The 27196-nt window shown below is 40.4% G+C and overlaps 1 protein-coding gene and 1 pseudogene across 2 annotated transcripts in view; one reads left to right on the forward strand and one right to left on the reverse strand.

Moving 5' to 3' along the window:
- Nucleotides 1–27196, reverse strand: part of Ophn1 (oligophrenin 1) — a 307191-nt gene that overhangs the window by 233775 nt on the left and 46220 nt on the right. The gene's annotated exons all lie outside the window — the stretch shown is intronic.
- LOC127184593 (chromodomain Y-like protein) lies at nt 4133–4839 on the forward strand (annotated as a pseudogene).

A 27196-nucleotide genomic window follows, 5' to 3' on the forward strand; every position in this document is an offset into this window, starting at 1 on the left:
ATTTAATTGAGTCCGCTTGCACTGTCAGAGGTTTAGTCCATTACCCTCATGCCAGGGAGAAAGGTGGAATACAAGCAAACATGGTACTGGGAAAGTAGCTTAAAGTCCTACATCTAGCAGCAGGGAGAGAGATCCAATAGGCCTGGATTTTGGAAACTCAAAGCTAACCCTTCTCAAATCATCCTAATCCCTAATGGCTGAGCATTCATATATATGTGCCTGTGAGAGCCACTCCTATTCAAACCAGCACAAAGGCCATAGGAAGAGACTTTCATGGAAAGGTTCCATAGATCCCAAAACATTATAGGACATTGCTCTTTCTCTTGGCTGCCTTCCAGAACTTGGTAACAGGATCATATTGGTGATGATGCCTCATACTTGAGTCACAGAACATGGAGAAATCAAGCTTGTACAGACCTAGAAGCTTCACTGGCTAGCTCTCACAGTGCTGAAAGGTGCTAAACATATTACCATAAGGGGAAAGCAATCATTAGTCATATGCGTCTATGAACTCTGTGAGCTTCAAGAACGACTATTCTAGCAGGTTACACACACTCCTGCCATACTGGATAAACATCATGGGAGAAACCAACAATTATCTGTTTGGATTAAAGTTCCTCTCAGCAAGATGAAACCCATACCTGTCCGTCATTGTTGCGTCAAACACAATCCCATGGCTACACAGGTTCTGAGCCTTAGTAGAGAACCCAACACTATCACTTTGCTAAATACTCTTAGTACAGACCATCTCCTAATGACTAATTGTTACTCCTCTAAATCAGTGCATTTTTCAGCCCTCTTCTGAGAAGCTTCTATTTGTAATAGGGTACACTTGACACAGAGAACCACAATTGACCATGGTGCAGAGAATAAGAGACTGCAGAACGCTGAACCCTAAGTGGAACATACATACCACGCTCTCTCCTTCAAAAGCTCTGGAACACAATGCAATGCAGAAGAGGGGATAGAAGGAGTGTAACAGCCAGAAGCAGATGATGGCTACAAGAAAACATCTGGACACAGCAGACCAGCTGGACATACAAACTCACAATGCCTATTAAACAGCAATACAGACTCAAAAACCATAAACTCAGACATTAAAACACACATACATGTAAAGAAAAGTAAATTTTTCTCAAAAGACAAACAAAAGCGACAGAGTTGTGACTAGAGGCAAGAAAGTTTACAATAATAACCGACAAAATCTATCAGAAAGACATTAGCAATTACAAACACAACACTGACCAATAGCACTGAAACAAAAACAAGACTGCAACTTAGGAATAAACAAACAAACAAAAGCTACATAGAAATAATATTGACATTTAAAATGACCAGGGAGAAAATTGAAAAAGAAATATAAGACAATAGCAACTGTGTAAACATGCTAGATACAACATGGATATATAAAAGATCTTCAGTACTTCTACTAAGTATCTACAGTCTTCTCAAGTTCACAAGGAGACTTCCTTGGTTATATATAATCCAGTAGGACAAAAAAGAAGCCTTGATAAGTTTAACAGGATTGAAGTCCTAGGAAGTATATTCTCTAACTCTAAAGGAAAATGAAACATAAAACACCTATAAAAAATAACTTCAGGGAAAACTGAAATATCTTTATGTATAGTAATCATATCATATAAACAATGTCAATGAATAACTGAATTAAGAAACAGTTGAAGAGATGAACTTCCACTACTTTTATAAAGCTTATGATCTAGGAAAGACAAAGTCAAGATACAGATGAGCCACAGAGTAGAAGAAAATATTTGCAAAAAATTTATTTTATTAAAAAGACTGGTAGGAAAAACATGCAGAGAAATCTTAAAGATTTAGATTAAGGAAACACAAGAAGGGACTTGATCCCCTATGAGCATATACAGGGGGAGGAGGTCCCCCTCAGTCACAGTCATAGGAAAGGGGAGTAAGAGGAAAATGGGAGGGAGGGAGGAATGGGAGGATACAAGGGATGGGATAACAATTGAGATGTAAAACGACTAAATTAATAAAATATATTTTAAAAAAACAAAAAAGCTAAGATCATGAAACTTACCAAAAAAAATTAAGCGAACACATAACCTAATTTAAAAAATAGTTAAGATGACCTATGCTCATACCTATGCGTCATATGTCAGTGAGGATGTGAATGTTGACAATTCTCACTGTCGGTGGGAATGCAAGATGGGACAGCCAGTTGGGAAGACAATTTGCACCTCTTATACAACTAAACAATAACTTGGCATGGTGGGCCAAACCTACAATCACAAGCCTTGGGAGGCTGTTGTGGGAAGATCTTTCATTTGAGGCCAGCCCAGGCTACATAATGAGTTCCAGATCAGCCTGGTCTACATAGTAACACCTTATCTGAACATATTCATAGGAATAGTTTAAATCACCCTCAGCATAACAAAACATAGAAATCACAGTCCTTGGTTTTTCATCACATTAAAAATGTATGACTAACGGGTACTCTGGTGGCATACCTACTAAAGTTGAAATGATAGAGAATGGTAGCATGGCCGTGGACAAAGATGACAGACACTTTGCTGAGGCAAATCCATGCCATGTGTAAAGGGAACAACTTAATTTTTATTTTACTCATTGTTTTGTATGCTACTGTTTAGTTAAAATATTTCTAGGCAAAAAAAAATGGTCAAAACTTTTAAAATATATCTGCACAAAAAAAATTTATAGCTGCATTATTCATAAATTAGACACCTTCGAAGCAACAAATTTTCCTCAACTAGATGAATTGACGAATGAATAAATTTGGTACCTCCGGACAAACATGAGTAAAAGAGATGAGCTTTTTCGGTTCCTTACTGTTGTCTTGAGTGGAGAAATGGTTGTTTCTTTTCACCTGTTCCTCACTCTCAACTGCTTAAGTAAATACATATGCAAAACACTAAGGTGGCTTAGAGGGGGAAAAAGAACCACTTAGGAAGGGAAAAACAAAAAACGGAAGCCAGATTAGTCTAGCCCCATGGAGAGGATAGAACAGCGAGGACATCACCTGCAAACCAGAAGTAGACTGCTGAGAGGAACACATCCGGTCTGTGACCTCAGCAGAGCAACAGCCCAGCGACTTAGCCACTGCAAACAGGACCTTCCGCCTGCAACAGCCAAGAGCTCATCGATCCTCAGGTCAGCCAATACCTGCCTTTCCCCAAAGGTCCCTTCCTAAGACCACCAGGTCCAAAGACTAGCTTTCAAATAGGAACTGAAGTTCCGGAACTGTGCCCCGCCTCTCCAAGGCCAAGAAGAAGGCCTCCATGCCTTCCAGCATGGAGATCCGCGGTCCAGGGTGCCCTGCAGTTAAGAAAACGAAGCGGGTGCCTGACTTTCCAGCTCAGGGCCCTAAGAAACGAGCTTGTGAACAGGGTCACCACGATATGCTCACAGAGCAAGTAGACACAGAGAATGCCAAGGGCGCTTTACTGAGCCGCCAAGAGAAAGTTAAGACCTGTAGAAATCCACAAAAAAACCCGCAGGCCTCGGGCCTTGCGACAGTAGTCATGGCAATGCGCTCCACCCTCGCTAAGGAGCGCCAGTCTTTCTCGGGCATGGTGACCACAGCCATGGACAGACGCGTGCCCAGCTCCAGAAAAACACGAGCTTCGTCTGGCTCAGTGACCACATCCACGTCCACGCGCTTGGCTCTTGCCAGGAACAAACGGCCTTCATCAGGCCCAGGGACCACAGCCATGACTATGCGCTCAGCCATGACCAAAAAACCTCAGTCTTTGTCTGGCCTGAAGACCAAAGCCAAGGCCACATGCTTGGCTGTTGACAAAATACCTGCCACAGCCGTAGCCACTGCCAGGAAAAATCAAGTCCCATCTGGCCTAGTGACCAGAGCCATGGCCACACGCTTGGCACTTACCGAAACCGGCACTACCACAAGACAGTCTCTATCAACGGACATGGGACAACCACTTAGACAAACAACGAACATGAACACTGGCCCTACAAAAGAGATGGCCCAGCAACAGCCGCTGACTGTCAAGAAAAAGCCTCCTGGAAAGCAGCTCCATTTCAGTGTAAGGCTGACAGAAGGGTCCTCCAGATTCAGAGATACTGTGGTGAGGAAGCAAGATGGCTTCACCCACATCTTCTTATCCACAAAGTCATCAAAAAATAACTCACTTAACCTGGAAGTGATGAACGAAATTCAGAATGCTCTGAACAAGGCTGCTGCTGATGACAGCAATCTGGTACTGCTTGGTACCATTGGCCATGTCTTCTGTTCTGGCCTTGACTTTGATTACTTTAAGCAGCGTCTCTTGGTGGACAAGAAAAGAGAAAGCATCAAGAGGGCAGAAGCCATCAAAAGCTTTGTGAATATTTTCATTCAATTTAAGAAGCCTATTATTGCAGCAGTCAACGGCCCAGCCATCCGACTGGGAGCTTCTATGTTGCCTCTTAGTGACGTGGTTTGGACTCATGAAAAGGCTTGCTTTCAAACACCCTACATCCACTTTGGCCAGAGTCCAGATGGCTGTTCCAGCTTTACCTTTCCCAAGATTATGGGAGAAGCTTCTGCCTATGAAATGTTACTCAATGGGCAGAAGCTGACAGCACAGGAAGCTTGTGAGAAGGGCCTGGTCTCCCAGGTATTTTGGCCACAGACTTTCACCCAGGAAGTCATGATTAGAATCAAGGAGCTCACCTCCTCTAATGGACTTGTCCTGACAGAGTCGAAAGCCCTAGTGCGCTTTAACACCAAGTTCCAATTGGAGCAGGCCAACGAGAGGGAGCACAGTGCTGAAGGCTCTCTGGGGCTCTGCAGATGGGGTGGATGCCATTTTGAGAGACTTGCAGAAGAAAATCCAGTGTTGATTGGCTGGACTGCCACTGAGGGCCCTGGAACTGGTTAAGCAGAACACGTGCCCTTCAAGCCTGAAACAAGCTCACCTGTAGCTAAGTCCAGGAAGTAGGCCTGGAACACCCAAGCTGTCTGAAGAACTGGGACTTTAAAGTAACTAACTGCAGAGTACCTTTAGTCAATATCCTTAGCTTACATCCTTATACGAACAAGAATGAAAAGGTATGGTGAGCGCTTCTTTGGCTACTAGCGTAGTGAAAATGTCTCATTCATTTGGGGTGACATAAAAAGTCTGAAATGATTTTTGGTTTCTTGATTGGTTTTTATTGTTGTTTTTTCCCCCTTCTGATGTAATTGGGGGGGGGGTGTTTCTTTGCTTTCTCTTTATTTTGTTCACTTTACATCCTGATTGTAGCCCCTCCCTCATCACCCCCCCAATCTACCCTTCCTTGCCTATCCCACCTCCTCTCTCCCCTAGTCCTCAGAAAGGGGGAGCCCTCCTCCCCTAACATCTGACCTCAGTCTATCAAGTCTCATTGGGACTCCCTACATAATATTTGTTTTCTTTACTTATTTTCCTTTCAGAACAAAGAGTCTAAGGGGATATTAGCCAGGATCCAATCCCCTTCTAAACAGAGATATGTAAAGATCTGAGACATTTATTTTGTCTCCAGGAAAAGAGGTAAAAAATACCCTAAGAATGGGAAATTCTAAAACAATAAAAGGGGGGAGCTTTTAGGAAAAAATATTTCTGGTTTTAAAAAAACATCTCAACATGCACTTAGAGTTCATGTTGAAATATTGGCTGGCTTGCCCTTTGTTATATATGTCCAGTTTATACCCAGTTTACATGAAGAAACCTCTGTCTTTTTAAGAGACTTTAAACTGTAGTACCAGTGCATAACCGAGTAGCTTAAGTGTGAGTGGCAAAGTTAAAAGTTAGTTCTAGTGTGTTTTAAATCTGTCTCACCCTATTAAGGATTAACTGGTTCTTGTTGCTGGGTGAAAATTATTTATAAAAAATCTAGGTTTGCTAATTGTAAATATGACTGGTGTATTGTACCAGAAAACCTTGAAGTTCCTGGACTGTGATTTTAGGTTAACTTAGGCTATATTTTAGTTAATAAAGTAAATATTCTTTTTGCATACTATTAATTACAGTGAAAATATTACTTTATATACAGTCTTAATTTGCTATATGCAGATAAGATTGGTGTATTGCACCAAAAGATATTTATATTCATAACATGTAACTTCAGTATCACTTAGAATAAATTTTATTTCGTCAGGTAAAATTCTTTTCACACACTATTAATTATAGAACTTTTAGAATTACCTTGTATTTGACAGTTAATGCTCTCTGACACAAAGAATGAAATTCTGCCATTTTCCGGAAAATGGGCAGAAATGAACATCATTTATATTCCCTGTAAGTAATACAACCTCTTGATGGCTACCAAATAAATGTTAACTCAAACTGACTATCCAGAAAGTAAAACCGCTTACTGGAGATGCTTAAGCTTAGTAATTTCCCCCCAAATTATACTGATACCATTCCTTAAATACACTAGATTAAGCAGGTATACCTTTAAATATATTTTTAAGACAGGGAGTTATTTACTTTATAACCTAGGCTACCTGAAACTCATAATCCTCCTACATCAATCTTTTAGTACTTGAACTGGAAGTATACATTACCACACTTAGCACTGAAAAACACCCTGAAAGGTTGTTGGTGCATATAAATTAATAACAGTGAGAGAGATGTTAAGCTTATATTGCCAGCTGTTTGTGATTAACACAATTTAGAATTTAATGGTGGGGACATCAGATTTTTTCTTGTGCAACTAATACCATGTATAGTATATAGAGAGAATTTTGGAGAAAGCATCTGAGGTTGACAGTAAAAGTTCTGGCCTGGGATACAGCTTCAATAAGGCCATAGTCCCTTTCTTGGCTTCAGTTTCTTCTTATGTAAAGTCACACATTACACTGATTCCTGTCCTGCATTGATCTGCTAATTTCAAAGGGCGCATTTAGCATCCTTCTGAGATGACCCTGAGAGGCTTCCATTCTCTTAGTGCCTGCCTACTGCTGCACAAGCTCTCTACAACTGAGCCACATTCCAGCCCTAGTCAGAATGTTTATTGAGTAGACTGATGAACATGCTGTGCTTCCATTTATGCAGATGTCTTTGTTTTCTCTATCATTTTACTGCTGTTTCTCTGCCAGTTCATTTCTCAGTGGACTCTATTGTTCTTTGATCCAGCCTCCTATTAACAGAGTTTTGTCTTCTTGGTCACCTCTCTCGCCAGCTAATCATTGCTGAGAACTGCGCTTTTTATTCAGTGCTCAGAGAACTCTATTCCTATTTTCTTTCATCTGGAATGCCTCCAAATATAACAGTGCACGTACTTCACGAGCCTGTCCTCTGCCTTTTCTGGTTTTGCTCTCTGTGGCTTGTTTAAGAAGAGTATTTACTATTAAAACTCCCTTATAGCTGTTTTTAAAATGGCATTGTGCAATTTACAGGCAAATGGATGGAACTAGAAAAGACAATCCTGATTGAGATAACCCAGACTCAAAAAGACACACATGGTATGTACTCCCTTATAAGTGGATATTACCTGTTAAGTAAAGGACAGTCATGCTACAATCCACAGACCCAGAGAGGCTAAGTAACAAGGAGGGCCCAAAGGGACTGTGTGTGCTTGAATCTCCCTGGGCAGAGGAAAAACAATAGATTTTGTAGGTAGACTGAAAGTGGGTAGGGATGGGAACAGGAGGGATCAGGCCAGGTTGGGGGAAGAAATGGAGGCAGTGAGTACTGGGAAAAACAACAGAAACTGGGAGACATTTGTGGGCAATGTAGAAACTTAGCGCAGTGGAAACTCTTGAATCCACGAGAGTGACCCTAGTGCAGTCTCCTATTACTGGAGGATACAGAGCCTGAAGTGGCCATCTTCTCTCACTACACAAGGCTCCTAGCAGTGGGACTCAGACATCAACCCAAGCACAAAACCTTCGACCTACGATTTGTCCTGGCTGCAACATGTTCTGGGGTAATGGTGGCACAGAACTTATGGGAGTGACCAACCAAAAACTGGTCCAACTTGAGGCCCACACCACGAGAGGACGAGAGGGAGGCCATGTCTGATACTGCCTACATGGCCAGGACCCAGAAGCTGGATAGCTCAGAGACTGAGGATAGACCAAACATGGCTGAGGGGGAAAAAGAAGTCAATGAAATGATTCCTAATGATAGTCTGCTATACACACATATTGGTGCCTAGCTCAACTGTCATCAGAGAGGCTTCATCCAGCACCTTATGGGAACAAATGCAGATACACACAGCCAAACATTAGGTGGAGCCAGGGCAACCCAGCAAAAGAGGGAGGAGAAAGGATTATAGGAGCCAGAAGAATCAAAGACACCATGAAAACACAGGCCATAGAATCAAATAAGCAGGGTTCATAGGGGCTCACAGAGACTAAAACCACGAACACAGAACCTGTATGGATAAGAGCTAGGTCATCTGCATATATATTGTGGTTGCATAGCTTGGCCTTCTTGTGGAACTCCCAACAGTGGGAGTGGGGGTACCTCGGACTCTTTTGCCTACACTTCGGGACCCTTTTCCTCCCACTAGGTTACCCTGTCCAGCCATGATATGAGGATTTGTGCCCAGTCTTATTGTATCTTGTTAGGCCATGTTCAGTGGAGACCCCTGTGAGGCCTGATCTTTCTTTTCTCTTCTTCTTCTTTTTTTTTTTTTCTGAAGGGAAACAGAGGAGGAATGGATCTAGGGGACAGAGGAGGTATAGGAAGGGAGAGACTAAAAGGAGTGGAGGGAGGCAAAACTGCGGTCAGCATGTAATGGATGAGAGAAGAATAAAAGTTCAACAACCCTTCCTTATAGATTTAACATGTCACCATTCTCTCAGTTTCTTGAGACAGGGCTTGTCTATGTAGTCCAGGCTAGCCTCAAATGTGTGACCTACGGCCATAGTCTCCCAAAATCTGGAGTCACAGGTATACACCAACATACTCAGCAAAGTTTTGTGAAAAAGTTATTTCTTATTAGTATATATACATTATACAAAATGACAGATTTTATTATGGCACTTTATTACATACAAATCACGTATATTGCTCTTTTATCCCCTCCTCATTACCCTCTCTTGGTTTTTTCTTCCTCCTCCTATTGTTTCCCTTTCTACTCTCAAATTATTCCCTTTTACTTTCATGTCATATATACATATATAAAAATCTATATTCCATATATTAGGAAAAAGCATGCATTATCTTTGAGTTGGGTTTGTGTTCACTTTAACTACTCATAAAACTTCCCAAGTCCCCAAAGGTACACATATCTAAAAAGCCACAAGCATCTGAAAGACATCACTTCAAAGAAGCAGTTTCTATCCTTACAGCGATACAACCATGTAGTTACTATGTATGGTGGGTTGATTAGAAATGAGCCCCATGAGGACATCCTACTGGGACTCTAGATGAGAGAAGCATGGGAGAATAGCAAAGTAGAAGGATCCAGAGGGTCCTAGAAACCTACAAGTAGAATATTATGATAGGCAGATTTGGGCCCAGGGGTCCCGCTCAAACTAAGGCACCAACCAAGGACAATACAGAAGATAAACTTTAAACCCCTACCCAGATCTAGCCAATGGTCAGAACATTCTCCACAGTTGAGTGGAGAGTGTGATATGACTTTCTCACGTACTCTGGTGCCTCACATTTGACCATGTCCCCTGGAGAGGGAGACCTGGTGGCACTCAGAGGAAGGACAGCAGGTAGCCAAGAAGAGACTTGATACCCTATGAGAATATATAGGGGGACGTAATCCCCCTCAGGAACAGTCATAGGGGAGGGGAATAATGGGAAAATGGGGGGGTTGGAATGGGAGGATACAAGGGATGGGATAAACATTGAGATGTAACAAGAATAAATTAATAAAAAAAATTTAAAAAAAAAAGAAAGAAAGAAATGAGGCCCATAAATTCATGTGTTTGAATGCTTAGCCTTAGGGAGTGGTATCATTAGGAGGTGTAGCCTTCTTAAAGGAAGTGTGTCACTGTGGAGGTGAACTTTGAGGTCAGACATGCTCAAGCTATGCCCAGTATAACTCACAGTCCCCTTCTGCTGCCTGTAGATCCAGATGTAGAACTCTCAGCCCCTTCTCCAGCACCATGTTGGCCAGCACACCACCATGCTTGCTTTCCACCATAATGATAATGGACTAAGTCTTTCAACTGTAAGCCAGCCCCAGCTAAATGTTTTCCTTTATAAGAGTTGCCATAGTCAAAAAAAATAAAAATAAAAATGAAAAATAAGAGTTGCCATAGTCATGGTGTCCTTCATAGTAATAGAAACCCTAACTAAGACACTATATATGCCCAGGCCAACCAATGGGGCTGGATACAGCCCACTCTTTCAATATTTTCTTTTATTATACACAGTCACATAAGGCCACTATCAAGCACACATATAATGTACTTTGAACATATCTTCCATATCTCTCTATCCACCTTTTCCCCTCCCATTATTCCACTTTGATCCACAAACAGTTTCACTTCTATTTTCATCTCATCAGTACCTACATGAGTTTAAGAACTCATAACATCTAGGACCCACAAATGAGAGGACATGTGATTTTTTTCTTTTGAGACTGAAGTAATATACCTAATGTTATTGTCTCTAGTTGCATCACAAGTGATATAACTTAAGATATCATTCCAGAACACTGTGATTGAGAAATCAGCAAAATAGATGTCAATGACAAAGAATTTGCCAAGCATTATGGCACCCAGGAGCCTGAGACAGGAGGATCGCGTTTCAGACCAGATACATAGCAAAACCCTACATAGCTATCAAACAAACATGCAAATTATTAAGAACATTAATGAAATTATATGATTACAAAGCCTCCTGTTTCTTTATGATTCACTTGTAGATATTTTAAATTCATGATTATTCAAACAAAGCAAATATATCACTTTTGACAAAAAAACAAAAACAAAAACAAACAAACAAACCCCACTACAATGACCTAAACAATGAACAATGCCTATAGCCAAGGCAGGGATAACTAAAGTTTCAAAAGCAACAATGAAGTAGAACACCAGATGTCTATCTCAAAGTACAAACAAAACTTCAAGCTATCCTTAGTATTTCCTACCTCTAATAAACCATTCTGTCAAAACCTAGGGCGTATAATTATGAGTCTGGAGCCTGACCTTATCTACACACACCCTGATCCTGGGCCCCAGGAGCTGAATCTGTCACCAGAATCACGCGGAAGAATCTGAGTGAACACTTTTCCCTATGGATTATTCAGCCTGGGTCTATTCAAGCTCTGCAGAAATCCACCTAAACTCTGAAAGGTCTAAATCTTGCATGGCAGTAACTAGAGAAAGTGGAAAACCTTTCTAACCGCATCAGAAAATCTGGCAACTGCATCTGGGGCCTGCAAGAATGTGAACTCATTTTAAGAAACCAGCAGTGGAAACTGCAGAAGACAGAGGCAAGATAGAGGGCAGTTCTGGAGTGGAAGGCATGTGTCAGCTATGGAATGCAGACCAATAAAATCCGAACATGCTCCTGACATTCAATAACTTGAGTTTCTAGCTGATAAACATGGCTTAATATCTCTCTCTCTCTCTCTCTCTCTCTCTCTCTCTCTCTCTCTCTCTCTCTCTCTCTCTCTCTGTCTGTCTCTCTCTCTCTCTCCTGTTCGTATTTGATTGTTAAGCTATCTATGGCAAGAACAAGGGGCCAAATGCTTTCAGGATGAAGTATTTTCCTATTTCAATAAAATGGAAAGGTTAGAGTGAGAGCTTGCCTGGAGTTTGAAAGTTTGCCTAGCATTTGATCAAACCCTAAGGTTTGATCTCTAAGCGAGGGGAAGAAGCAGGGAAGGGTGTTGGACAGAAACAGGAAAAAGAACAGTGAAAGGAAAGAGAGGCAGAAGGAAGGGAGAAAAGGAGGGAGGGGAGAGGGAGACTGCTAATTGAAAAGTGACTTCTTATTGGGTATCAGATGCTCTAAAACTGATTGTAGTAAATGGTTGTAAAAATTTGTGAATATACTAAAAGCCATGGAATTGCACAGTTTTGATGGGTGACTTGTTTCATATGAATTATATCTAAATATGTGTATATTGTATTTTTTCACAGCTACTTCTATGTTTTTATAGCTTTCTTTAACCTCTCAGCAAAGTGGATGTTTTTTATCTTTCTTGTATGGCTACTGACTTAGTAGGGATACTTCTATTGAGATGGATGCATTTAAAAATCAGGTGACAACTCGGTTATTCTGAAATATATATATATACTATTCCAAGACCTAAGCAATAATAAGCGATCATTAGTTACTTACATTAAGAAATAATTTGGCTGGAGATGTGGCTGAGTGGTAAAACACAGGAGTAGTGTGCATTGTTTCTGTCATTACCCATAAATCATTGTCTTCAAGACTATCTACCTTCGGAGATCGTGTACTCTTTTCTCAAATGTATCCTCTTTATAAATGTGGTTGATAATCCAGGAAAATTGTGAATTTCAAACTTTGCCTGGCTAGAGGAATAGAACAGAAGAGTCAGGCAATTACTATGTCACAGCTTTCTATAATACTAACACTAAACTCTACGCTCTTATAGGATTCTTACTATACCATATTTACTTTAGTGTCAGACACTTTTATGAGCATAATCACATTTATGAATTCATGCTACCAAAGTGTCAGTCTTTGTTTATTCTGTGTTTTATTTTGTAGGAGAATTATTTTGTAGGAATTTTGTAGGTTTAATGTGGCACATTTCAGATTACCCAGAACTATACAAACTAGACAGTGAGACTACCTCAGAAATAAATATTACATTTTTATAAGCTAGGTATGGTAGTAAACTAGTGCAATTCTTGCGCTCAGAAGGCAGTGACAGGAGGATCCATAGTTTGGGGCCCACTTGAGTTACACAAAAAGCTCCAGCCCAGCCTGGTCCCTATAGTGAGACTCTGCCTCAACAAAACAATAGCTAAAAGAGATCTAGAATCTAAATCTAAATGGCTCCTGCAATTTGCCCATTTAAGAAGACAGAATTTCACTTTTCAGGTTAAGAAAGTAATGCTTAGAGAAAATAAGTTAACTTATCCTAAGTCGCACGATTATTGTGTAGTAGAAATACAATGTGAATCTAAAAATACCACTGTCAAAAGCTATCTATGATAGTGTTTCACTTACAGGCCGCCTCCATTTCTTTTCCTATTATCTAATAATAGCAGTCATGGGCTGCGGTTTGGAAGAAAGTTTTTCATTTGGAAGATTTGATAGGGTAACAACCCCTTTTGTGACTTTTTCTTCTCAGTTTTGGAGTCATGGTATAATTCTGTAGCCCTGACTGCCCTGGAATTCACTATGTAACTCAGGCTGGAATCAAACTCCCAGAAATCTTTCTACCTCAGACTCCCTAATGTTGAAATTAGAGGCATGATGAGCCGCAGCACTAAGTAGTGTGCCCTTTTGGCTCTTCCAAGCTTTCCTTTTTGTTTGCATGTGCAAGCAAGTTCGTGTATGTGTGTGTGTGTGTGTGTGTGTGTGTGTGTGTGTGTGTGTGTGTGATATGCATACATGTGTGCAGAGAACAAAGAAAGACGGCAAGTGTCCATCTTACCACCCTTAATCGTATTCTTTTGAAACAGGGTCTCGTCACTAAATTTAGAGATAGGCTAGTGGCCATCCATCCCCAACAATCCTCCTGTCTGCACACCACACTGTTTTGTACACACCTGGCTTTTTATATGGATTCTTAGGATCTGAACTCAGGTCTTCATATATATGCACGGCAATAACTCTTACATGCTGAGCCATTTCTTCACCTCAAAGGGTTTCACTGTTTAACCCAAGGTTCAATTCAAACACATCTGTGCTGGCCAACCTTGGTTGTCAACATAAGTACATTTCGAATATCTGGGACCCAAGCCGCTAGGCAGTCCTGTGAAGGAGTTTCCTAATCATATTATCTGAAGAAAGACCCTCCATAAATCGGGGCCACACTTTCTGGGGGCAGCCCACATCAAAGGACATGAAAGAAGAACCTTCTGCCTTTTGCTTGCTTGCCCTCACTCTCGCTGGCAAGTCCGCCTATCCTATGGCTGCCAATTTCTTCAGGATTCCAATGTCCCTAAAGACTAGCAGCTCTCCAGAAATCCTCTCAGACTTCAGTGCCAGAGAGACACCCAGCCTCATGGACTGAACAACTACCAGATTCCCAGCCTTCATGCCCTATGACCACCATTGTTGGATTTCTCAGACCATTTCTTCTAAACCAGTCTAACAACTCCCATTTTTTATTCCATTAGTTCAGTTCCTTAAAAGGACCCTGACTAACACAACATTTCTGCTTTTAAAAAGAAAAACTGAGACACCCTTTCTGTTCAGCAATGGTTACCCTCTTACGTATAATCATTTCCCAGGTCCTCCTGGGACACAAGCCTCCTGGCACAGTTTACTGTCCAAATAGCACCAATCTTAAAGGTTTTCTTGTGAGTATTAAATAAAGTAATATGGCCAGGCTTGGTGCCGCACGCCTTTAGTCCCAGTGCTTGGGAGGCAGAGGCAGGCAGATCCCTGTGAGTTTGAGGCCAGCCTTGCCTACAGAGTCCAGGACAGCCAAGGCTACAGAGAGAAACCCTGCCTCAGAAAAAAATAAATAAATAAATAAGTTAACATTGATAAAGTGATTAGAACGATTATCTCTGTGCATATATACATTAAGTACTTGACGTTTACAAACTAGTCCAGTAGCATTATGTAAATCAACTCAACACTCTTAAAAGGAGTGACCTGAGGTAGAAAAAGACAGTTTGGGAAGCATTACAGGACAGGGAAATTAGTCTACTTTACTAGATTTACAAGTATACAGCAACAATCCCAGAACGTGAAAGGTTGAAGCAGGATAAGTATGAGTTCAAGGCCAGATTGATCTAGACATTAAGTCCCTGTCAGAAAGTGGGGGAGGATGGAGGGAGGGAGGGAGACATGCAGAGACAAAAGGGGGGAAGGACAGAGGGAAGGAGGGAGGAAAAGGGAGAGGGAGGGAGGAGAGAGAGAGAAGAGAGAGAGAGAGAGAGAGAGAGAGAGAGAGAGAGAGAGAGAGAGAGAGAGAACTCCAATAGGTCGCATGAATACAAATGCAAAATTACTAGCAAAAATGTCAAAATATCAAAAAATACTATCAAAATATTAGTAGCTGAATCAAACAAAGTGCAAAACAAAGTACATACCACAACCAAGTGTGCTATATATGTCAGGTATGTAGGGCTGGTTTATCACTTAAAAATCAATGCAAACCATCCTGTCAATAGGCTAAAGAAGAAAGCATATGATTCTATCCAAGGAATCTGACTACAAAGAATACCTATAGGGGATTCCCTCTGGTAAATGAAAAAAACTAGCCATTTTCCCACTATCACTGGAAAACAGACAAGTATCTCCCCTCTTGCATATAGAACATTTAGTTTTCTGTAACTGGGACCTACAGAAGGAACAGAAGAGACAAAAAGGAAGCTAAAGCTATGGGTGCCTATGCTAGTTTCCTGTAGCCTTGTAGGGCGACTCAAAATCCCCAGCTGTTTCCTTTTAGACTGGCCAATAAAATGCTGTATCTGCTGGCAAGTTTTCAGTGAGGAAAAAAACTACCCAAATAGCAAGCCTACTTCTAAGATTCCTTGCCCCTAAAGGGACAAGGTAGGATACCAGGTGCAAGAGGGCTTACAAAGCCAAAAGATAGAACTCCCATATCAGAGCCTCAGATGGCCCTTCTTCCCTCCCCTGCAGCCTCTCCTCTTCCTTTTCCTCTTCCTTTCTCTCTCTGGAATGAAGAAGTCCTCAGGCCAAGCTGACCTCCATCTTGACCATCACTGTCATCATTGATGGGAGAGCCACAGGCATAGCTTGAAGCCACAGGTAGTACAATGAGCTTTCTACTTGATCGTGGCAGCCACTAAAGTCATTCCCTGATATGGCCTCCTGAGATCTTTTCAAAGTTGTAATGATCTTTCCTCCTTTTGATTGTCTCCCAGACTACTAACTCTGTAGTTAACTCTCTGGGAAGTAAATATTACCTCCATTACTGTTCCTGCCCACAGCCCTCCAGAAAAACGGAATGTGTAAATCAGATGCAAAAATAACCTGTTAAAGAGCTGCATCCAGAGACTCATCTCCCTCGGAAGGCAGGCATTCAGCTCTCAGCACTTCTGAGATGGATAATTTATGGATGTCATTTTTTTCTATATTCATATTTGTTTCCAGATGAGGAAAGCCAGTCTCTAAGACGATTTGCCCCTAGACTCAATGAAGGTGAGCAGATTATCAAAGATTATGGGTTACAAAGGCTGCCTAGTCCATTGGGAAAATGAGATAGACCTCTTCTTCTGTAAGGCAACAGAGACACTAATTAAAACTTACCTCCAGGGCCCTCAGAACCACCAATTAGTGTCTCTCTGGAAAGGCCCTTTTCCCCCACTGCACCATGCTGTCTTCTCCTGCCAGCAGAAAGTTCCCAGGAATTGCCAGCTGAAGTCAGCACTCCTGAGTTAAACACTGGAAACATTGGCCCATAGGAAAATAAACACAGACGTGACCTTACCTATCCATGAAACAGGAGCAGGCACACGGGTTTACTGTTTGCTCCTGTCTCATGTCTGTCTTTGGTTCTAAGCCAGTTTTGTTTCTGCCTTCATATATTCAAGATAAGAGTTCTGAACTACCGTGCTAAATTGCCTAAAGTACATCACTGAATTCAGTGTTTTCCAATGGTATGACCGTCTACCATCCATTTTTGTTCCCTCTAAAGGACTGGAGGATATTTAATCAAGGTTAAGTGCAATATGTATTTCTGAAAGTATGCTAATGCCTCATCTGCTTTATACATGATCTACAAAACCCAATTCAAACCACTTCACACACCACTGTCCCTTTGACAAACAGCTTTGGAATTGAATCCCTAGATTTCTTTTTTTTTTTTTTTTCTTTTTGTGGTTTTGTTTGTTTGTTTGTTCTTCGAGACATGGTCCTGGACTCACTTTGTAGACCAAGCTGTCCTCAAACTTTCAGAGATCCACCTGCCTCTGCCTTCCAGAGTGCTGGGATTACAGCCGTCTACTCAAGAGATTAAAATAAAGAGTAAATGTAGGTCTATGCAATGGTGTACTTTTGCTCTGTGACAGTGTTTTCCTCTGCACATCCCCTTTGTCCATTACCCACTCTTGCTCTTGAGAGTGTATTTTGTTATTCTGTAATAAAATTACCTATCTTCTACAATAAAAGAGTCCTCACAGAGGCATACTGAAGTATTCAAAACTTTAACATATATAAGATCTTTCTTGGCATATTTAAGACCACAGATTTAATTTCCGTCACCCAAAACAAATACAACCATAAATTATCCTTTTACTGATCTCTAACATCCATTCATAAAACAATTGTCATGGATATTCTTTGGGACTTCTTGACATGCTAATAGTCACTTTGGCTACTGAGTGCTTTTGTAATCTCTTATGCCTTCAGTCCAATAGCAAATGTCTTCAATGAGATGATTTCCAGACTGTAATATTCCTATGAGTTTCAACTTCCTTTGTGATCATTATTTTAACATATTTGTGTCTTAGCCACAGCAATAACATTTTCCTTCCACCATTTATCAAAATCTGTTTCATCTTTTATTGCGGAAAATTCAATTTTAAAAATAATGATAACAAGCACTGGTTCTATTTAACCTTTCAACTTTTGTAATGTCTATAACCTTACCAAATATAAATAATGATATCCAGTGCTGGAGATATATGTGTACATATATACATATTAACTGTCTTTGGAAAAGTTGATCTGGAGCCCAGCACAGTGGCACATGTCTGTAATCCCATCACTAGGGGAGGCAGAGGCAGGTGGATCTCTGTAAGTTGGAGGCCAGCCTGGTCTAAAAAGCAAGTCCAGGACAGCCAAGGCTGCACAGAGAACCCCTGTCTTGAAAAACGGAAAAAAAGAAAGAAAGAAAGAAAGAAAAGAAAGAAAGAAAGAAAGAAAGAAAGAAAGAAAGAAAGAAAGAAAGAAGAAAAAGAAAGAAAGAAAGAGAGAGAGAGAAAGAAAGAGGAAGAAAAAAAGTTCATCTGAGGGCTGGAGTGGTGATTCAGCCATTAGAGTACATATTGCTCTTTCAAAAGACTGGAGGTCAATTCCCGGCACCGCCCAGAGCAGCTTACAACTGTGTTGAACTAGTTTCCAAGGGATCTGACTCCCTTTTCTGGCCTTCTTGGGCATCAGGCACCCATGTGGCACTCTTACATACATGCAGCCAAAACATTCGTGCATGTGAAATCAAATGAATATTATTTAAAGGAAGAGTTGAAATTTTTACTTGACTTTTTTGGGGGGCGGAGGGAAGCAAGTCCCTTGTTATGTAGTCCAGACTTTGAACTCATAGTAACCCTTCTACTTCTGCCTTCGAAGTGCTCGGACTACAGGCTCTGAGTCACCATGCCCAGATAAGAGTTCATTTTCCTGTTTCCATCCAGATGGATTTCATATTCTCTAACTATGTTCAATTACATTGTATTTAACTCTGCCTTCATAAGCAGAGAACTGCAACCTAATTTAGTACGGAAACAACTTGTAACCTAAAGTTAGGTTTTATTTTTGTAACAGGTAGTTGAGTTTCGGCCAACCACAGCAGCTAAGCTTCGGCAATCACAGGTTGCAAATGGATCAGACCAGTCCACTTAAAGTAAACACCTCTCCACATCCTTAACCAAGCAGCTGTTTCTGTAATGTCACCTCTTTGCTTCTTTCTATAAACAATGTCTGCCCACATTGCTGGGTGGAGTTCTCTGAACCTCTCCTGGTTAAGCAATACCTGATTTATGAATCACTCCTTGCTCAAATAAGTGCTAAATCAAATTTGCCTGAAGTTTCACATGTAATAACAGTTAATTAGAACAATAAGAGCATTTGAGGGATCAATTAACTTAAAATCAAAAGAGAATCCCTAGGCATTTGCTTAAGGATGGGAGTTTAGTTTTTTACATGTTATTTAAACAGAAATTCATTAACATTTAAAAATATTCACAGAGGACAGTTGTGTTAGGTTCCTGTTTGCAAGGATAGCAAAGTATCATTAATAGTGTCAAGTTGGGTTGGTGAGAGGGGTCGGGGGCGGGGGGCGGGAATATGGAGGAAGTAGGTGGGAGAGTAGGAAGGAGGGAGAGGGAGTAGGATTGCAATTGGGATGTCCAATGAACAAATAAATAAATTAATAAAGAAAAATGTTTTTTAAAAAAGCATTAAAAATTCACTTCTTAAGTCACATTAGCCCCATTTCAAGAGCTAAACAATCACGCGTAGCTAATTGGAACCCATAGACAACACTTCCACAATTACCAAAAGTCTTACTGGTCTACAGCATACTAGGCCTGTATTGTGGATGGGACCATGATCTTTGGAATTCAGAAGAATTTTCTACTCCAAGCTTCTCAACTACCCACAACTGATTTACCTATGTTCTCTCTAACTCCCACCGTGGAAACCTGTAAGGATGCTGATTAGTAAGGTCACGCATCCCACGACGGACTTCAGCCGCCTCCATGTTCAGTACTTCTCCACAGGCAAGACTTTTATAGTACAAAGCATAAGTCAATGTGCTCCCTTCACTAACCACTGCCCTCCAATGACCTCTACTAGAGAAAAACAGGATTTAAACTCGGTTATCACATGCTATTCCAGAGAGAGTCCTCCTTCCATCTGCTGAAGGATCCCACACAAGACCTTCCAAGAGAGTGACATGTGAGCACAGAGCTAAAGGCTAGGTCAGCATGTTTCCAGGCATGGCAATCAAGAAAATGTTCCAGGCAGAAACAATAAAACTTCAATGTGGAGAAGGACTAAAGAGTCTAGCATGTTGGAAAGGTTAGCACGAGATCAGTATGGTACATGAGCAGGGCATGCTTACTACAGTCTCTGAAGGACCCACCAACAGGAAGCAAGCATCTCAGAATGTACAAGCTGACAGGAAGCTATCGCTTCATTTTTCACAAACAGCTCTCAGTCAGGCATCAGGAATGCCTGCCTGGACAATTACAGCTTCCAGCTGCTACCTTTCCCTCAGTCACAAACTCACCCCAGAGACCAGTGTTGTTCTAATTTTATACACCATAATTACAAGCAAGGCTTAAGCTGAGAACGGAAGAGTATCAGTGGACCACTCACAAAAAAAAAAAAAAAAAAAAAGTAGAAAAGAGGGCTGGATACGTGGCTCTGCATGGAAAGGTACTTGGAGCCAAGCCTAATGACATAACTTTGACTCCCCAGATCCATGTAGTGTAAGGAGAGAACCAACAAGCTGATGTTTGACCCACACCCTCCAATACAGACATGAGCAAACAAAATAAAAATAAAGTAGAAAAAAGTAATATTGGTACAAATTTATCCCCCCATGTACCCATCACTATACTTAGATAACATTTCTTACTCTAAATCAGCTCTATGAGATAAAAATTATTTCCATTTATTATATTTCTAAAACTATTCTGCACAAAGAATATCATAAAAATTTAAATCAAAGCATAGTATTTGGTGCAACCCTGCCATGTACTCATCACTACACTTAGAGGGAATATAATTTCATATCATAAAGCTGCTAAAATGGCTTTATGAAACAAAATTCACTTCTATTTTTTTATTTCTAAAACTATTCTGCTCAGAGAATTAAAATGACTTCCCAAAAATCTCATGGCAAGAAAGTGACTAATTGATTTTGAATCCTATACCCATCCAATTCATCCTGTCCAATTTGAGTAAAATCTTCTTTAAAAAAAAAAACAAAAAAACCTCAAGAGACAGGGTACGTTTCACTGTTAGAATGTTTACTTAGCATGTGTAAGGCCTTGGTTTGATTCCCAGAACCAGCAAAAAATAAAACAAAATAGCACGCGCATGCACACACACACACACACACACACACACACACACACACATTATTCCCTCCTTTTCTTCCCATTGAGAGCACATTATTAGCATATATCTGATACATGCAACAGGAAGAACTTAGCAAGACAGTATTTGTAAGGCAAACTACTATATCAGAGAGAGAACTAGGCCCCTGATAATCACGAACTATACAACAAGCAACAGGGAGATGCATTCAAAATTAGGTTACAGCATAACTTCCTATATATCCGTAAGCAAGTCACTTGCCCTCTCTGGGTTCTGGGTACTCTCAAGCAAAATACAAAGTCTGAAACTAAATGATGATGATACTGCATCAGTTTTATGATACAAGTGCCTCTGCTTCTGCCCTCTGCCTCTCTGCCTCTGCCTCTCTGCCTCCCAGCCTCTCTGCCTCTGCCTCTCTGCCTCCCAGCCTCTCTGCCTCTGCCTCTCTGCCTCTGCCTCTCTGCCTCCCAGCCTCTCTGCCTCTGCCTCTCTGCCTCCCAGCCTCTCTGCCTCTGCCTCTCTGCCTCTGCCTCTCTGCCTCCCAGCCTCTCTGCCTCTGCCTCTCTGCCTCTGCCTCTCTGCCTCTGCCTCTCTGCCTCTAAGCCTCTCTGCCTCTCAGCCTCTCAGCCTCTCAGCCTCTCTGCCTCTCTGCCTCTGCCTCTCTGCCTCTGCCTCTCTGCCTCTGCCTCTCTGCCTCTGCCTCTGCCTCTGCCTCTGCCTCAAGATTAAAGGTATGTGTGACCACTCCTGGCACCTGTTTGTTTTCTTAATGGAGAAAAAGAAGGCTTGGATTTGAATGGGTAAGGAGGTAAGGAGGATCTGGAAGGTGATGAGGTGGGGAGAAACAGTGTTCAGAATATATTGAACAAAAATAACTATTTCAAAATAAAATTAATAGCCTCCACTGTGTTCATCCTGGGATGGATTAGGACAACAAGCCATAAACACAGCTCTGGTAAATAATATTAAGTAGAAATATAATTCAAGCCATTTTCTGATGATGGCAGAGAGATGGTGTTTGCCTTGTAAAAAGATCAGAGAAAACCTCTATAAAGATCATGATCTTGACTTTATGGCATATTTGTGTGGTGGTATGTGCAGATTTTCCTTTAGACTATCCTGAGTCTATAATGATCTACATCTTTAAAAATTAATGACAAAAATATTACACATCACAAAAAGAAACAAGTATGGTCAAATCAAAGGAATAAATTAACAAAAACCAAAAACTCACCCCTGAGAAAGTCCAGTTACTACACTTATAAAACAAAGATGTCAAAATGTCTTCAGTATATAAAAAGAGCTAATGACAAATACACAGAACTAAAGGGAATCAGGAAAATGACACATGAACAAAATGAGAACAATATTATATATATGATAAAGAATAGCAAGTCTAAGGAGCATCATTAATCAGAACAGAATGCATATTATAGAACTTTTAGAAATCAAAACTTAAGAAAGGTATAAAAAGATCTGAAGAAAGAATGGGATAATAATAATGATGCCAAAATTAATTTTTAAGCATGAATGTATGAATTTAATTACAGCACTCTGGAAGCTGAAAAGAAGGATATCTGAGTTTGCGAGCAGCTTGACCTACAGAGTGAGTTCTAGGATAGCCAGGGGTACACAGGGAATCCTTGTATTGAAAAAGCCCAAGAAGAAAAGGAGGAGACCAAGAAGCACAACAAATCCCAAATAACTCAAAATTTACAAGCTAAAACATACTATAAATGGACTGTCAAAATCCAAACACATAGGGATACATTCTTTTTTAAAATATTTGTTTATTTGTTTGTTTGTTTATTGTGTATATGTTCTGCCTGCAAGTGTGCCTGCACCCCAGAAGAGGGCACCAGATCACATTGTAGATGGTCATGAGCAACCATGTGGTTGCTGGGAATTGAACTCAGGACCTTTGGAAGAACAGACAGTGCTCTTATCCTCTGAGCCAGCTCTCCAGCCCCCTAAGGATGCATTCTAAATATGTATCCTTATACTTGCAGATAAATGTGACTCGCCTCTCATCAAAGAAACTTCTTTTTGCAGCAGAAAGCGACAATTACAGAAAGCCATACAACTGGTCAGAATATAGAGACCAACGGACTGTGGGGTGCCCAGAACCAATTTATACATCTAAATCCCATCTATACCTAAGGGTTAGGGAACATCATGGAAGAGGAGGTGGAAAGGTTCCACAAGCCAGAGGGCCTAGATGTCAGCTATGAGACTGTATCTTCTATATATGACAAGGAAGCATCCCCCATGAAATAGCAACAAAATGGCTGTCTAAAAAAGATACGAATGATGACAACACCAGTTGACATGCCAACATGGGTGGAGGAAATGTCACGGGACCCCACCCCTACATGACCAGCTATAGGCAATCGACATGGTCAACCCTAACAACAAATACATTAAATGGGCTCAAACAGTTGTATTTGTATATTTATTCATGTATATGTATATATTATATGTTTATATGTATATAAAAATAATAATTAAAGAAAAAGAGAACATGAATTTGAGGGGGAGCATGTGGGGCAGGGCACGGAAGAACTCGGAATGAGAAGGAGGAGAGAAAAGGTGATGTAAATATAGTAGAAATAATATGAAAAAAAATTATAAGGGATTTTTAAAATTATTTTATTTTTGTACATATACATTTATATTATTACACATATATACAATATATTACCTATGGCAAGAAGAACCATGACACAATCAGGAATTATATAAAAGTTACATTCTTAGTGTTTTGACTATTTAATGTGAATTTTTTTTAACTTTAATAAAAAAACAAATCTAGCCCAAGAAAATGTAAGAGGAGAGCAGAAAGGAAAAGAGGGGCGGCGGGGGTCGGGGGGAGAGAGACAGCACTTGCCTAGCATACATGAAGACCTAAGGTTCAATCCCCAGCATTAAAAAAAAAAGAAAGAAAGAAAGGCAGGGCATGGTGGTGCACACCTTTAATCCCAATGCTCAGGAAGCAGAAGCAGGATTTCTGTATGTTTAATGCCAATTTGGCTACATAGAGGGTTTGAGGATATCCAGGACTATTTTTAAAAAGGAGGAGGAACAGACAAAAGAAAAACATTAAATGGCATTTTACATACATACAACTTGGATAAACCTGGAAAATGTTATTTTAATTTTATTAAATATCTAGAATCAACAAACACACAGACAGCTGAGTAGATTTGGGGTTACTAGAATCTGAAGGGAAGGGGGAATTGTTTAATTGCTTATAGTTTCTGTTGGGGATAATGAAAAGTTTCAAAAATAGCATTGATAGTTTTATATTATAAATTCAAATAATGTCAGTGAATAGTATACATACACATAGAGAAAATCCCAAATTAATACCATATATATTTAATCCAAAAATGTCAAATACACTCAGTCTCTTTAAAGTCTATTCTATCAACCACTATGTGCAGCATCACAGCACCCTTCAACTGCACCTAAGAGCTTATATATACCTGCCCTACTGCTACCATTCTTGTTCTCAGATCAAATAAAATAGAAAACATGACAGAACTTTTTAGTATGCAACATGTTGAAGTCATGTGTCATAATTGTCTTGGAGGTTTGCATATGAACACCATAGTATTTATTTCCTTAATCCTAGGCAATAAAATGCATTGGTCTTGTTGTGCCTCTTAGCTGAATGACCGTTTCAGTTGTAGGGACAATTTTCAGTGATGCCACTCAGTGCACATTAAACATTTCACTTGATAAACAAAGAGTTCTGCTTAAACGGTTGATGGCTTCCCGTTAAGAGCACTTCCTTACAGTGTATCATGAACATGTGGACACAAAAGATTTATTCACCTAGGTTGGCAAAACACTGAACAAAGAGAAAGGAAAAAAAACATTGTAGCTGCCAGTTCTTGCTCTGAGGAAACAAGAAGAGTTTCCAGGGAGCTTACGTGGCATAAAGTGCCAGGAAACATGGTGAGGATCAATAAAGTGGCTGTGACATCCAGCCTTTGAAATGGCTCCCAGACAAGACCCACCACAGACCCACACAGTCAGCTTCCGGAGAGGGTTCTTCAGCCTTTTCACCCTGCTCAGAAGTATTAGAAAGCTTCCCAACAGGGGTCCCGGTACATTGCCAGGCTCTGTCCTGAAAGTAGTAGCGCTCACAGCAAAACACATCTTAGCCTGACTCTCTTCAGAGAACAAAGGGTAAGTGCTCCAAACACCAATCATAGCTATGAAAGGGCGTTCTGAAGGGCAAGCGCCAGGCCAATCACTTTACACAGGATAGCAGTCCATAAAAGGGGGCTTGACACCCAGTTCCTTCCTAGTCATGGCCCTGAACTCTGTTGCTTTTACCCCTTTGTTCAATGACATCAAATTTCCTTTTACATTTTGTTTTGGGCAACACATTCTTGCCTTGTGTCCAACTCTCCCTGGCCTCAGGTGCCCTAATTAGAAACTGCTATTTCTTCCTGCTGATAAGTGGAGACAGTCATCATCCCAAGCCTCCAACTGCCAGGTTCTGACCTCAGCCCTGGCCTATATGCCCCAATGACCTTGGAAGGGATGAAAAGGGACAATGTAGTATATCTTACCAAGCTTCATAATGTGAAAGTCTAAAGCGCGGTGGCTACTGCGAGCTAGGAGTATACCTATAGCTGCGAATACTACCCAAACCTTAATAGGCAGATCCTATCAGCCTTTCATTTTTTGGGTTTTATTTCGAGGCAGGGTCTCCATATGTATCTCAAATTGACCTCAAATTCTTGGGCTCCTCAACTCAGCATTCTGAGGACCTGGGACCAGAGGATTATATAATACTAAGTCTGCCTTATCCTCATTTTAGAGTGGATAAACGTGAGAACAATGAAGGTTTAAGTGACTTCTAAGATCTCAAAGTTAAATGACTCAGGCTTCAAAAAACTTTCATTTAAATCTCAGTCTTTCCAAATTTGTCAACTCAACGTAAATAACACATTGAAATTAAAAATCTAAACCTATAAAATTCTAGACAAAAGTCAAAGCTTACTTGGCATGTGTGAGGGCCTGAGAATGAACCTGACCAGTAAAAATTAAAGATAACATAAATTCACTGTGACCTACAGCTAGGCGAAGTGTCCTTAAACATTACTTCATACACAGTCCACTAATGGAAATGGAAACAAATTGAGTTCATCAAAATCACAAATCCGGAGCTCAGTGGGTAAAGAGCATTTGTTGCTCTTGCTGTGGACTCAGTTGGTTCCCAGCATCCACATGGTGGCTCACAACTGTCTATAACTCCAGTTCCAGGAGATCTGACCTCCATATACATACATGCAGGCAAAGCACTCATACATAAAAATACAACAAAACATGAATTACAAATGTTTTGCTCTGTGAAATATGCCATTGAGGGGATTTTTTTGAAAGATAAGCTGTTAGAAAATACTGACAAGTCATACGTCTGACAAGAAATCCATATTCAGAATATATAAAGCACTCACTAAACTCTAAAGTAAGAAAACAACTCAATTATATAATGGGAAAAGTATTTGATCAAAGAAAATACACAGAAAAATACACAAACGAAGCAAATGAAAACTTAGATATTACTCCACTCACTACACACCAACTAGCACGACTGAAACTACAACTCTTATACAATACAAGTGGTAACATAAAACAACTAACTTTGGACAACAGTTTGGTAGTTTCTTGTGTATTAGCCCAGAATCCACAGCCAATTTCTTTATAGAAATAGTCACAAAAAGACAGCAGCTGCATTTGTAATTACCAAAAAAAAAAAAAAAAAAAAGAAAGAAAAGAAAAAAGAAAAACCTGGAATCGATCCAAATATCCTTCAAGGGGAATGGGTGAACAAACTGGTGCAAACACAGGCAGGAATACTATTAAACAATAAAAAAGAATGAACTATTGACATATTTATATGGGTCATAAGGGAATTATGCTGAGTGGGAAAAATTTATCTCGAAAGGTCACATGTTCCGTGATTCTTTTTATACAAGTCTTTAGAAAAGCCAAAGTTAGAGAGATGGAAAACCAACCACTCAGTGACTGCCAGAAGCAAAAACCTCCACAAATATTGAATAACAGTACCAGGATCTTCTACATACAGGGAGAATGGAAGGCGTTTGGGGTTTTGTTTTGAGTGACTGGGCGTTACTGAGACTTGTGCAACAATCTCTTAGAAGACATACTAATATGAAACATGCATAAAATACCAAGCTATGTCATCAGGAAAATATTTTAAAACAAGAAAAGATCTCTGAAGGCAGAAGACACCCACTTTTATCTTCCTCTCAGTGGGGAAAGGATGGGATCGAAAGGGAAGGAGGAGGAATAAGAAAGGGCAATGTGGGGAAGAAAGACAATATATATCACAT

Source organism: Acomys russatus, chromosome X (assembly GCF_903995435.1).
Source record: "Acomys russatus chromosome X, mAcoRus1.1, whole genome shotgun sequence".
Taxonomy (NCBI): Eukaryota; Metazoa; Chordata; class Mammalia; order Rodentia; family Muridae; genus Acomys; species Acomys russatus.